At 46.1% G+C, this 14,292-nt stretch overlaps 1 pseudogene; it reads left to right on the top strand.

Annotated features, from left to right (window-relative positions):
* Positions 1–250: 250 nt before the first annotated feature.
* On the top strand, positions 251–3,012 carry LOC102242199 (annotated as a pseudogene).
* Positions 3,013–14,292: the final 11,280 nt, after the last annotated feature.

The following is a 14,292-nucleotide window of genomic DNA, read 5'->3' on the forward strand; positions in this document are numbered from 1 at the left end:
GGCAGTCAAAGGAAATACCCAGAAGGAAATCCCAGGACATTACCTACAGGGTAACCAGTCTAAACTGGAACATCAGGAAGCATTAAAAGCAGGAGGAGGTCAAAGAGAAAAAATTATGAAACTGATAATCACTTGACATACTAACAGTCAGCTTACACTCTGGTGGAGAGTTTGAGGACCAATTAGTGACAGTAACATAGAGAACTAAGCAAAGAGACTCAGCATCCTGCAGCCGCCGCCTCCAGGGACAATGGTGGCCCACCTGCTGCTGTGTGCCTAGCCCAAGGTCCCTGCCATTGGCCAGGGAGCTCCCCCCTGCCAGCAGTCCCTGAGCACCTGCTCTGGCCTGGACAGTACCTGCAGCGCAGCATTGTGCCCACCATGCACTACCAGGACAGCCTGCCCAGGCTGCCTGTTCCCAAACTTGAAGACACCATTAGAAGGTACCTCAGTGCACAGAAGGCTCTCTTGGATGATGGGCAGTTCAGGAAAACAGAAGTATTTTACAAGAATTTTGAAAATGGGATTGGAAAAGAATTGCACAATCAGCTGGTTGTTCAGGACAAGCAGAATAAGCATATGAGCTACATTTCAGAGTCAAGGAAGGAAAGAGAATGAGGAAGAAAAGGTCATTAATAAACATTAGGGCAATACAAAGCAAACCACAATGATGGTTACCCACCAGACTGGCTCCAATCAAAAAGACAAACAATAACAAACATTGCAAGGATGTGGAAAAACTGGAACCCTCATACACTGCTGGCGGTAATGGTGCAGGCACTTTGGAAAAGACTGTAGCAGTTCCTCAAAAGGTCAAACATATACTTAACATCTGACCTAGCCTTCCACTCCTAGTTATATCCCCAAGAGAATTCATAATAACCAAAAAAGTGGGAACAACCCAGATGTCCATCAACTGATGACAAATGTTCTAGCTACACTAATAAAAGAGAAACATGCAAATTGGTGTCACTCCACTATGCCCACCAGCCAATCAGGATGGGTATGCAAATTAACCCAACAAAGATGGCTTTAATTTGAAGACTGAAGACTGAAGACGACTGAAGACTGAAGACGACTGAAGACTGAAGAGGCTTGGCTTCTCTGCTGCAGCTGGAGCGAAGGCCTGGGTCCCAGCAGCCAGGGGAAGGAAGGCCTATTGCACAAATCTCTTTGTGCAACGGGCCTCTAGTATCTATATAATGGAACATTATCCCAGGTTTGATTCCAGCCAAGGGCACATGCCTGGGTTGAGGGCTCGATCCCCAGCAGGGGATGTACAGGAGGCAGCCGATCAATGATTCTCTCTCATCATTGATGTTTCTATCTCTCTATCCCTCTCCCTTCCTCTCTAAAATCAATAAAAATATTTTTTTAAAAACCACATTATTGCCCCTGGTTTGATATGTACTTAACTGCTCGAGACCTCATTGTCCTGAACTTTAATCCATTTATGGCATTCAACCCTGACCCAAAGACTGAGTATAATGAACAGCTCACCTGGGCGACCAACATGACGGTTTCTGCCATCCGGTTTCTGAAGAACTCCCGGCTGGCCTTTTGGAACCAGAAGCGTTCCACTTGAACCCTGCCAAGAGTGGCACTGATACCTTCAAAAAACTCACACACGTTGTGCCTTCCTCTCTGTCTTGGTATAGTGCCTACTTGGTCAATGCATATCCACTGGATATGTCACAGTATTTTCAGCTTTTCAATTCAACTCGTTTACCCAGACCCAGTTGAGATGAACACTGATGACAAGGCCAGACACCTCCTGGTCCTTGAAAAGGACATTTCTATGTCTTTGATGTCCTGGATCAAAATGGGAACATTGTGAGCGCCTCTGAAATCCAGGCTCATCTGAAGTACATTTTCTCAGACAATAGCCCTGCCCCCTGAGGTTCCACTGGCATATCTGCCCAGTGAGAACCGAGATATCTGGGCAGAAGCTGGTGAGTGGTGGCAGCGAGGAGACCCTGAGGAAAGTGGACTCTGCTGCTGTGTTCCTCTGCCTAGATGACTTCCCCACTAAGCACCTTGTCCACTTATCCCATACCATGCTGCACAGTGACGGCACAAACCGCTGGTTTGATAAATCCTTTAACCTCATTATAGCCAAGGATGGCACAGCCGCTGTCCACTTTGAGCATGCTTGGGGCGATGGGGTTGCAGGTTTTTCAATGAAGTGTTTAAAGACAGCACTAAGGCCCCTGCCATTATGCCACAGAGCCAGCTGGCCAGCACTGACTCTTCTGCTGCTGTGCAGAAACAACTTCAAGCTGAACGATGCCTTAAAGACTGGCATCATTGCTGCTAAGGAAAAGTTTGATACCACCATGAAAACTGACTGCATCCAGGTTCAGAGAGGAGGCAAAGAATTCTTGAAGAAGCAGAAGCTGAGCCCTGACTTGGTGGCCCAGCTGGCCTTCCAGATGGCCTTTCTGCGGCAATATGGGCAGACGGTGGCCACCTATGAGTCCTGCAGCACTGCAGCGTTCAAGCGCGGCCGCACAGAGACCATCCGTCCTGCCTCCATCTTCACAAAGAAGTGCTCCGAGGCCTTTGTCAGGAAGCCTTCCAAGCACAGCGAGGGAGAGCTTAGGCAGATGTTGTTGGCCGAGTGCTCCAGATGCCACGGCCAGCTGATCAAAGAAGCGGCAATGGGCCAAGGTTTTGACCAACACTTATTTGCTCTGCGGTACCTGGCAGCAGCCAAAGGGATTGTCCTGCCTGAGCTGTATCTGGACCCTGCATCTGGGCAGATAAATCACAACATCCAGTCCACTAGCACACTGACCAGCCCAGCCGTGAACATTGGTGCCTTTGCCCCGTGGTCCCTGATGGCTTTGGTGTTGGGTATGCCGTTCATGACAGCTGGATAGGCTGCAACGTCTCCCCCTACACAGGCCGCAATGCCCGGGAGTTTCTCCAATGAGTACAGAAGGCCTTAGAAGACATGTTTGAGGCCATGGAAGGCAAATCCATCAAAACTTAGCTTCTGGGCAGGTTAAAAGCCTCTGTTTCATAGTAGATGCTTCATCTACATGAAAATTGAGGCCTCTGTAGCCAATAGGTGCTATTCTGTGACTATTGGAACAAATCATGCGGTGCCTCAGCGGCCAATGCAGTGAAGCCTGAGCTTTAAAATTATGGTTTTAAAACTAAACTTGTAATTTCCAGGTGGAATTAGATCACAATGAAAGATAATGTGAGATTTTAGTTTTAAGGGCATTAGATTAGGAGGGTAGGATTTGGAAAAATAACTCAGGTTTATTTATTGTTGAAGCAGAAATAAAATTTAATTGTTGCAAAAGAGGAAGAAAGAAAGAAAGAAAGAAAGAAAGCAAGCTAAGCAAATGAAAAGTGAGGTAAGTATTAACTCCAAGAAAACTAAAAGTTAAGGTTAAAAGGATATAATCATAAACTGCATAATCACAATAATGTAAATAATAAGTGTTGACCCAAAAATGATAACAATATTGAGAGTTGAGGGAGCGTAGGTAACTGGTGGGCAATCAAAAAGAACTAAGTCCTCATCTTCCATAGTAGGAAGTAAATAAAAATCAAGAAAAAAATTATAAGCATGTTGCTTAGAAATATGGAGGCAAATACCAACTAAAAGAGTTCAGTGCAGTTGCTGCCAGTGAGTGGGAGTGGGGCAGGGGGTTAATGCTTTTCATTATAAGCTTTGTAAAAATTTTTTTTTTTAAATCCTCATTTGAGGACATTTTTCCATTGATTTTTAGAGAGAGTGGAAGAGAGAGGGAAAGACAGAGAGAAACATCAATGTGAGAAAAACTCATTGATTGGTTGCCTCCTGCACGCGCCCCAACCAGGGCCTGGGCTGGGGAGGAGTCTGCAATCGAGGTACGTGCCCTTGACCAGAATCGAACCCGGGACCCTTCAGTCAGCAGGCCACTGCTCTATCCACTGAGCCAAACTGGCTAGGGCCTATTTGATTTTTAAAAAACTAAGTGCATGGATTACTTTAATAAAAATAAAGATAATGTCTGAAATGTAGATGCTTTGTCGTTAACAGACCACTTATAATACACATCACAATTTATGGCCACCCCCCGGTGCTTCAGGACCCAGGGCGGCAAACCACAGCTCAGAGTCAGTTCATTTTCTTCAGATGCTCAGTTCCAGCCGAGGCCACAGAGACAGGGGAAGTTTGGGGGTACAGCAATAGCAAATTACAGCGATGGTTCTGAAAGTTCCTGACATCCAGGAAGACATTCAACAGGTTTCTGGACAAGGTAATTCTATGCTGTGCCTATCTTTTCCAAAGGGAAACTTTCCCTCCTGAGTTTTCTTTTTCAATAAGTAGCAGCAATATCCACTCAACTGCCCAAGGATTAGTCAGAATTTTTCCAGGTGCAAGTACCAGAAACCAAACTCCAACTGGCTTAAGCAGAAAAGCAATTCATGGAGTCCATGAAGTCCAGGGGAAACCCTGGGAGAAGCCCAGGTTCCAATCCTACCTTCAACATTCACCATTCTGTAACTTGGATGAGATACTTCAGTTACCTATAACATGAGGGTTATAATAGTACTAGAGGCCCAGGGCACAAAATTCGAGCACTGGAAGCGGGTGGTCCCCTCAGCCTGGCCTGCGTCCTCTCGCAGTCCAGGACCTAAGCCAGCAGTCGGACATCCCCCTTGCCGTCCAGGACCCCTTGCTCCTTACTGCCCACCTGCTCACTGCTTCTTACCACTCAGCTCGCTGCTCCTTAGCATTGCCGCGGAGGTGGGAGAGGCTTCCGCTACCACCACTGAGCTCGCCAGCCGTGAGACCTGCTTCTGGCTGAGCGGCGCTCCCCCTGTGGGAGCACACTGACCGCCAGGGGGCTGCTCCTGCATTGAGTGTCTGCCCCCTGGTGGTTAGTGCGCATCATAGTGACTGGTCGTTCCACTGGTTGGTCCGCTGTTCAGTCAATTTGCATATTAGGGTTTTGTTATTAGGATTGTTGTGACTATGAAATGAGTTCACATTTTAAAGTATTTTAAATAGTGCCTGGTGCACAGCCAACACTTAATAGATAATACCTATTATTCTAAGCTATTATCCAGGAATCACAACAAATCTGGAGGACTAATAAAAATATTCATCCTTGCCAAACCGGTTTGGCTCAGTGGATAGAGCGTAGGCCTGCGGACTGAGGGGTCCCAGGTTTGATTCCGGTCAAGGGCATGTACCTTGGTTGCGGGCACATCCCCAGTAGGGGGTGTGCAGGAGGCAGCTGGTCGATGTTTCTCTCTCATCGATGTTTCTAACTCTCTATCCCTCTCCCTTCCTCTCTGTAAAAAATCAATAAAATATATTTAAAAAAAATATTCATCCTGCCCAGTCGGTGTCACTCAAGGGTTGAGCGTAGACCCATGAACCAAGAGGTCACTGGTTCAATTCCGGGTCAGGACACATGCCCAGGTTTTGGGCTCGATCCCCAGTGAGTGTGCAGGAGGCAGCCAATCAATGTTTCTTTCTCATAGATGTTTCTATCTCTCTATCCCTCTCCATTACTCTCTCTGTAAAAATCCATTAAAAACATATTTAAAAAATATATGCATACATAAAACTGTATATTTGTTCGATCTGATTTATCAAGTGACACATAAATATAAATAAAATTTAAAACTGCAGAAAATTGAAAGAGTGGAAAAAAATAGTCATAATCTCATCATCCAAAAACAGTACTATTAACATTTTAAAAAATACATTCATCCTGGAGTCCAGGACCTGGACAAATTGTAGTGTAACTGCAGAATAACAAACTATAAAGAACAAAATATTAAAAGCCCTCAGGAAGGAGAGACCAGTTGCCTACAAAGGACTGACAATCAGTAAAAGAGCCAGAATTAAGTAAAATATCTTTGCCCGGCCAGTGTGGCTCAGTGGTTGAGTGTTACCCTGTGAACCAGGAGGTCACAGTTTGATTCCTGGTCAGGGCACATGGTAGGGTTGTGGGCTCGATCCCCAGTGTGGGACATGCAGGATGCAGCTGATAAAGAGTCTCTCTCATCATTGATGTTTCTCTCTCTCTCTCCCTCTCCCTTTCTCTCTGAAATCAATAAAAAATATATATTTTTAAAAGACAGCAAAATATCTTCAAATTGCTGAGAGAGAAAAACGGCCAAATAAGAATTATGACTCAGCCAAACTTAAAACTGATTGGTAAATGAAGAGCCTATCAGACCCACAACTGAAAATTTATCACCAGCAACCCCTCATCAACCACTTCTAAAGATTCACTCCTGGAAGGAGGAACTAGAACTCAGAACAAAGGGTGAAATCATGGTATTGATGGGAAAACAAGTTAGTAAACATATGGTAAATCAAAATATTGACTACACTAATAATAATGATGCTGACTAATGTTGGCAATAATAAAGATGGAAGTAAAACACAGAACAATGACAAGTCAAATGGAAAATGGGACAGAGCTAATGCATTCTGAGGTTTGTGCTGGGAGTAAAAAAATTGATTAACTTTAAACTTTGCTAATTTAAGTAAGCAAATTAAGTAAACAAAGTAACATTTAGCGTATTTACAAACAGAATAGAAACAGAGCAGATAAATCTCAATACAATAGGAAGGGGGTTAAAAAATAAAAAAGAATTCAGGAAAAAAAAACTTAGAAAAAGCAGAGTGAATAGAAGAAAGTGGTAATGAATCTAAATATTTCAATGATCACAATAAATATTAATGGACAAATGCATCAATTTACTTTTCCGTATGATTAAAGTTTATAATAATAAAACATTTTTTTAAAGTATGTTTTATTGATTTTCTACAGAGAGGAAAGGAGAGGGATAGAAAGTTAGAAACATCAATGAGAGAGAAACACCGATCAGCTGCCTCCTGCACGCCCCCCACTGGGGATGTGCCCGCAACCAAGGTACATGCCCTTGACCAGAATCGAACCCGGGACCCTTGAGTCCGCAGGCCGACGCTCTATCCACTGAGCCAAACCGGTTCTGGCATAAAACATTTTTTAAAGAGTGATTGTCAGCCTAGAATTTCTAAAAACCACCAATTGCCATTTTCAAGGGTGCACTGAAAACATACGGAGCCAAAAAGTTGAAAATAAGAGACTAGAAAAAGCGATATCAGGAAAACACTGATCATCAGGAAGCTGGTATACATATAGATAAAAGGGACTTTAATGGAAAAGTCATTAGGGATAAAAAAAAAACTGAATGATTAACAAAGACCTTAAACATGGGAAAATATGCCCTGTTCCTAGATAGAAAGACTCCGTACTTAACGATGTCGATTGTTTCCAACGTTAGTCTGCACATTTAATGCCATTCCAAGTGAAATTCACAAACAGTCCTCAATGAAGCTTGACAAGTTTTACCGAAGACTTTATACCGAGGGGAGTGCTTTGTACTTTGCTTTTCCGCAGGGAGTGCTTTATGCAATTCCTCACAAGGGCACTGTGTGCCCAGGGGCTAGGGCACAAAGTGAGAAGGCCCCATGGTATCTTGCAAACTCTTCCTTGTTTTAATAAAATAAAAAAGCAAATTTCTGATTAATCAGAAAGAGAAACTGTAGCAGTCTGGGTCCAACCAAGAGTAGGTTAAATGGGATGTTTAATATAATGTAAAGAAGTATTAGCTATGGCAAAAGAATAAATATAAGGTAGCCTACTGCTGAGATAGAGCACCCAAGGAGGGACAATCTCGGAACGGGTTCAGCCCCGTGGGAGAAGGTGGGTTCAGCCCTCCGGCTGGCCGAGACGTTTGCTGGTTTGGCCAGGCCGGAGCTGGTCTGGAGTTGCTGGGCAAGCAACAGGCACCCCTCCAGAGCAGGTGTCTGCAACTGGTGGTGTGGGTGTCAGTGTGAGTCCAGGCACCGAGGAGGTGGGCAGGAGCCCTTCACAGCCTGAGGGCAACGTGGAGGCTTTGCGGGGAGTCCAGGCCACTCTCTGCAGTGCAGGTGGGGGAGCAGGTGGTCAGAACGGCTGGAGCTGGGCACCGGTGGGGCAGGAGCATTCGTGTGCTCAGAGGCCTGTGCCCTGGGCAGGCTGCACCGATTTCTCACAACCACGCCCTATCCCCAGCCCTGGCAACAGCAGGGGAGTCTCTCCTCCTGCCATGTCCCTCCTGTGCCCTCCTGAGGAGCTTCCCAGGTGCCCATCCCAAAGGAGAGACACTCACAGGAATCTTGTTTATCCCGGGGCACATGCACCAGGGGGCATTGGAGCCGAGAGGCGATAAATTCATAACTGACAAACCTCCCGTGACCGTCCGGGCAGCACGGTTCTCTCCCTGACACCGTCACTCTTACTAGTAGTTTCAGGCCAACCTTGAGGAGAATCTTTCCTTTCCTCTGGCAGACACTGCCTGATGTGTCGGTAATTCATGCATTCTCCCTCTGAAAAGACTCAGAACCATGCTCTCTCACTCTACTCTCTCTCCCTGTTCTTGAGCTCTCGTTCCTCAGCCCCCAAACCCCGTTTCAGGACTCTTTGGCTCCGTTCTCTTCAGCTCCTTAACTCCTCCTTTATTTTCCATCTTTGTCACACACATGCACACCCTCAGTCAAGAACATATAAGAGTTCTGACTTGCCAACCTCACTGAATCCAAACCCTCCTACCAACTTGCGGGGTCCCCACTGTCTGGCTCTCCCTGGTGCAGCCAGTGACCTTCCTGCCCCCGACAGCCACAGTGGAACTCTTCTCACGTCCCCTCCAGGACGACCCCTCCCCCACTCTCTGCCCCCCCCCCTGCTCTGATGGCCTCTCTCCCCTCCTCTGACTGTCCTCTGTGACCTGATTAAGCTCCTTCCTTCAAGAAGTCTTCTCATGAGGATGTGCCTTCCTCCTCCGTCTCCTCACACAGGCAGCCAGCACCAGGCAGCTCACCCCTCGGCAACTAGCTCTGTTCTGAGCACCCAGTGTCTTCCCACAAAAACTGCTGAATGACTTCTCATCTTTTCCACAAACTGAGTCCTAAAGCCCCATCCCCAGGCTTTGGCCACGGGGGTGGCCCGGAGCTGTGCCTGTTGGATGGGAGGATTATTAGGTGGTGCGGCAGATTGGGCAGAAAGGGCCTGTGTCGGTGACTAACAGCTGCTGGCCCTTCTGCGCTGAGGCCACTGAGGCCACTGAGGCCTGGGAGCAGCTGGCTCTGGGCCCAGCCCCGAGGGGCCCACAGGCTGCAAAAGTACCTTGTGCAATGCTCAAGGGAGCCTGAGGGTGGGGCCTGACAGCTGCCCAAGTCACAGTCCACCAGGGGAGGGTGGGGCTGCCAGGCCCTGGAGGGGCTGGTGGCCTGGTTGTAACAGCAGCCAGTTGGGTCAGTATGTGACAGACAGACACACCACATACTGTTCTTGAGGCTTAGCCCGCTCACTCTGGCGTACCCTTCTGCCCTGTTTCTGGCTTTATTGAAAGTCCCCCAGGTGCAGAGTCCTTTTTTCTTTTTAGGCTTCAGCCTCTCATGATGTTCTCCACACCCGTGCCCCAAAGAGAGCATACTTTAAGGAAGCACTCAAAGCTATAGGGTGGTATGGGGGTTAATTGCCTGCATGTTGGAATTTTTTAAAAACCCTGAGTTGAGACGTTTGATGAGCGTGAGTAAGTGTCCCTCCCGCTGCAGTGGGAGTCTCCCTTTCGCTCCGTGTTTCCGTGAGGCTCTGGGAGCAGCCTGGCTACCTTTTGGTCTCTCTCTTTTACAGAAGACATCGAGAATGCTCCTGGAGGCCTATCCACGCCTGTCCTGCTCTCTGTTGGCAACTTTGCTCCAGAACTCCCCATGGGCCAAGCTGGAATTTGCTCTTTTTCATTCACAGGAGTTTCTCCCAATACATTTCTTGCACAAGTAAAGCCCCTTCTCAGGGAACCTTCTCAGGGAACCCTAATGTGGGGCTTCCTTAGAAGAAGAACCCTAAGAGGAGGGTCTGTCCCAAACCCCTGCAGTGTGCCAGCTGGGCAGAAGAAGAACCCTAAGGGGGTCATGAGAAGAGGGTCTGTCCCAAACCCCTGCAGTGTGCCAGCTGGGGTGATGCAAATCTTGAGTGGGAAGTGGGAGGTGAGTCTCCTCATGCCTCATGTCCCACATTCTATTCTGTGCTGGAGTCGCCTCTCAGGCCAGGCCAGGCCATCCCTGACTCATGTGGCCCCCACGCCCTGACCTGAGCCCTCTGGCCCGCACTGCAAATCCATTCTTCTGGGGCACGAGAATAATTGCTGTGAATATTGTTTGGTTGGGCCAGTGTTCCCATAGGACTGGGGAGAAGTTTATTGCCAGCTCCTCTCAAACCAGCCATGGGGGTAGAGAGAACTTTAGGTGGGGTGCAGCCCCTCAGCACTGAGACCAGCTGCTAAGGAGGCCAGGTCTGGAAGGCCAGGAAACTCCAGCCCAGAGAGGGTCATGGCTGTGCCCAGTGCAGATTGGCTTAAACCTCCAGACCTTGGAAGAACTGAGAGTGGCTCTTGGGGTCTCTGGAGGCCTCCTCCTGCCCCTAACCTTCAGGATATCAGTGTGGCTTCAGGATATCAGTCTGCAGCATGGCACTGTTGCCACATGGGTGCAAGAAGTGGTCAAAGTCTTTCCCTTTGGACATAAATGTAGGAAAAAGAATAGAGTGAGGAGAAATTGAAAAGTTTACTGGGCTACCAGGGACACCTGCCTCAGGCGGGAGAGAAGGCGTTTAGGAGCAGGTCACAGAGGCCTCTCACTCAGCTGGTAAGATGAGGCCTCCAGGATGGGCACAGGCTGGCTTTCATGTGTGGAACTAGAAATACGGGTAGACTGGTCCCCACCTGCAACTCCAAAGGGACCACTGCTCTTTATCATTCTTTCTCTGGAATAACAAGAACAATCATCAGGTCTATGGTCTATCATTGCAATCATTCACTGACCCCCACTCTCAACCTGCTTGCCCATCTCTTGCTTCATTATACTCACTTGGCAGCACACAACCCTGATGGAACCCAACACTTGGACCACTTGGCACCTGCACCCACATAGCTGATAGTCTCACTTAACTCCATGACCATGAGCTTCAAGTAGGCCCTTGTGCTGCTCAGCAGATCTGGCCTGTGTCTCTGTTCGATGTGTTCTTTCACTCTAAAGCTCAGTCATACTTTCTCCTCTATCCAAAAACCTCCTCCAAATGCTCAGCTGATGGCCTTGGTTCCTATTTTCAGGTATACTGAGAAGTAGAAACAACTAGAAAAGAAGTTCCCCATGTCCTCACCACCAACAATCTCTGTTCTTGCTCTGTCCCCAGCCTTCCCTTTCGTAACTAGTGGTCAACCAGCCACCTCCTGTCTAAGGCCAACCCACCCACTGTCCACTAGGTCCTATCCTTGCTCCCCAACTCATGGACATTGCTCCAGAAATTTTTCATCCTCTTTCCTGCATCATCATTTTTCTTCTATTGGATCATACCCGTCAGTGACTAAACATGCAGTAATTCTTCATTCTCACAACAAAAACTCTCTTGCCCCCCAACATATCACATCTCTTTAGCCACTTCCCCATTCCTTTGTTCTTCTTTATAGCCCCTCAAAAGAGTCATCTATATTGCCACCAATTTCTCTCCTCCCACTCTGTCTTGAACCATCAGGTTTCTCTCCTACCACTTCACCAAAGTGCTCACCAGGCCCCCAGTGAACCCACATTGCTAATCCAGTGATGAGTCCTCAGTCTTTACCTTACTTGGCCTCTCAGTGGCATGTAAGGCGGTTGGTGACGCTCTCCTCCTGGAAATGCTCTCTTCCGCTGGCTTCTGGACACCACACTTGGTTGGTATTTCTTCTCCCTCACCAGCTGCTCCTGCACAGTCACCTCTGCTGCCTCTTCCCACCTTCCTGACTTCTCAAGGTTGGAGTGCCCATGACTCAGCTCTTAGACTTCTTTTTGTCTTCTTTTCTCTGTCTATACTCACTATGATTTTCTTCCAGTCTCTTGGCCTTAAGTGCCATTTCTAAAGTGATGGTTCCCAAATTTATATCACTGGACCAGGCCCCCCAATTCCAGGCTCGTATTGCTGAGTCCTTTCTGGAGACCTGGCTTCTCTTTCAGTCAATGGATTTCAGGTCCAGAAACTAAAATGTGTATAAAATCATATAGTCATATATATTAATTAGATATAATAATATGTCAATATATTCATATATAATTAATAACATGTTTTAATTACATATATCATCCAAGGCAATTATACATTCTTTTCTATGTACTGCCTGTTCATCTACTTTGCCTATTTTTCTATCAGGTCTTTGGGCTTTCCTTTTTCTGAATTTTAATCTTAGCATATAAGTAAAATAAACCAGACAAGTACCATATGATTTCACTCATATGTGAAATTTAATGAACAAACTGAACTACCACACAAAATAGAGACAGATTCATAGGTAGAGAGCAGCTCTAGTGGAGAAGGGGTGTGGGGGGATGGTGGAGGGGTTGAGCAAAAAGGAAAAGAAGAGAGAAAGAACTCATGGACATGGACAACAGTGTGGTGATTGTGGGAGGAGGGGGAGGTAGAAGAGGGCATAGAGGGATAAAGGGTGATGGAAAAAATAAAACAAAATAGTTCTGAGCATAAACTACAAAAAAGGCCTCCAAATTTGTCATTTATCTCTTGACTTATTTGGTGTTTTTATCATGTAAAAGGTTTTAACATTTTTAAATGTAATTAAACTTATCAATTTTTTCAAAGATTGTACGTATTTTGAATCATAGAAACTATGCCTGTGCTCATGTTTACTGTTAGTACTTGTTTGGCTTCATTTTGTACACCTAGATCTCTGGTCCACCTGGAGCTTTCATGGTACCTGATATGAGGTGTGTGGACTCAATTTTATCTTTTACCAAATAACTATCTGGTTGTCACCATACCCCTATTAAAAATTCTATATTTTCTCCAGTGATTTGAGATATCACCTTTATTATGCACTAAATTTTCATATATACTTCCATCTATTTTTATACTTTACATTGATTTATGTGCCAATAGCTTATAATTTTAATTATAAAGGCTTTATTATGATTTAATATTTAATAAGGCTAGTCCCCTGCCCCCCACTCACACTTGCAAACATTGCTTTTCTTTTTCATGTTTTAAACAATTTGTCTAGATGAAAAGAAAAAAATTATTTATAATTGAATCACATTAGGGAAAATCGACATCTTTGGGACAATGAGTCATTCTATTGAAGAAGAGAAGCCTTTTGATTTATTCAAGTGAGCTTTTTATGCCTTTCAAAAGTTCCTTATAGTTATTTAATACAGGTTTTTCATGTTTCTTATTACATTTATTTTTTTAAGTACATTTCTTTTGTTATTATAAACTAGAGGCCTGTTGCACGAAGAGATTCATGCAATAGGCCTTCCTTTCCGCTGGCTGCTGGGACCGGTTTGCCTCCGGCACCCGGGGCCCAGGCCTTCGCTCTGGCCGAGTTCTGGCCGGAGCCGGCCCTGGAAATGTCAAGCTTTGCTGCTCTGCCGGCCCTGGAAACATCAGGCCTCGCTGCTCCGCCTGCCCCGGGCCGTCAGGCTTCGCTCCACCGCTTGGAGCCTACGTATGCAAATTAACCGCCATCTTTGTTGGCGGTTAATTTGCATATCGTGATTCGCGAATGGGAGGCGTAGTGAAGGTACAGTCAATTACCATGTTTGTCTATTATTAGATAGGATCTTCATTTCTGTTATCTCTCCTAATTGACTGTATATATGAAGGCTCTTAATTTATCTTGCCATCTTACTGAATTACTAGAGGTCCGATGCACGAAGATTCATGCAAGAATGGGCCTTCCTTCCCCTGGCTGCCAGCACCACCTTTGCTCCGGCCGGAGCTGCCTTTCCGCCTTCCCACACTGCACAGAGGCCCCGAGCAGCTGGGGCAGTGCAGAACACCTGTGCCCCACCCCTGGCCACTTGGCGCCTGTGTATGCAAATTAACCCGCCATCTTTGTTGGGTTAATTTGCATACTCACTCCTGATTGGCTGGTGGGTGTTGCGAAGGTATGGTCAATCTGCATCTTTCTCCTTTATTAGTGTAGATTTTATTGTGTGTATTAGTTTTACCATTGATTCTTTTGGTGTTGTTGTTTTTTTAAATATACTTTATTGATTTTTTACAGAGAGGAAGGGAGAGAGATAGTCAGAAACATCAATGAGAGAGAAACACTGGGGATGTGCCCGCAACCAAGGTACATGCCCTTGACCGGAATCGAACCTGGGACCTTTCAGTCCGCAGGCCGATGCTCTATCCACTGAGCCAAACCAGTTAGGGTTTGGTGTTTGGTTTTTTTTAGGTATAATATTATTTGTAA

The sequence above is a fragment of the Myotis brandtii genome, unplaced genomic scaffold (assembly GCF_000412655.1).
Source record: "Myotis brandtii unplaced genomic scaffold, ASM41265v1 scaffold133, whole genome shotgun sequence".
Classification (NCBI taxonomy): Eukaryota; Metazoa; Chordata; class Mammalia; order Chiroptera; family Vespertilionidae; genus Myotis; species Myotis brandtii.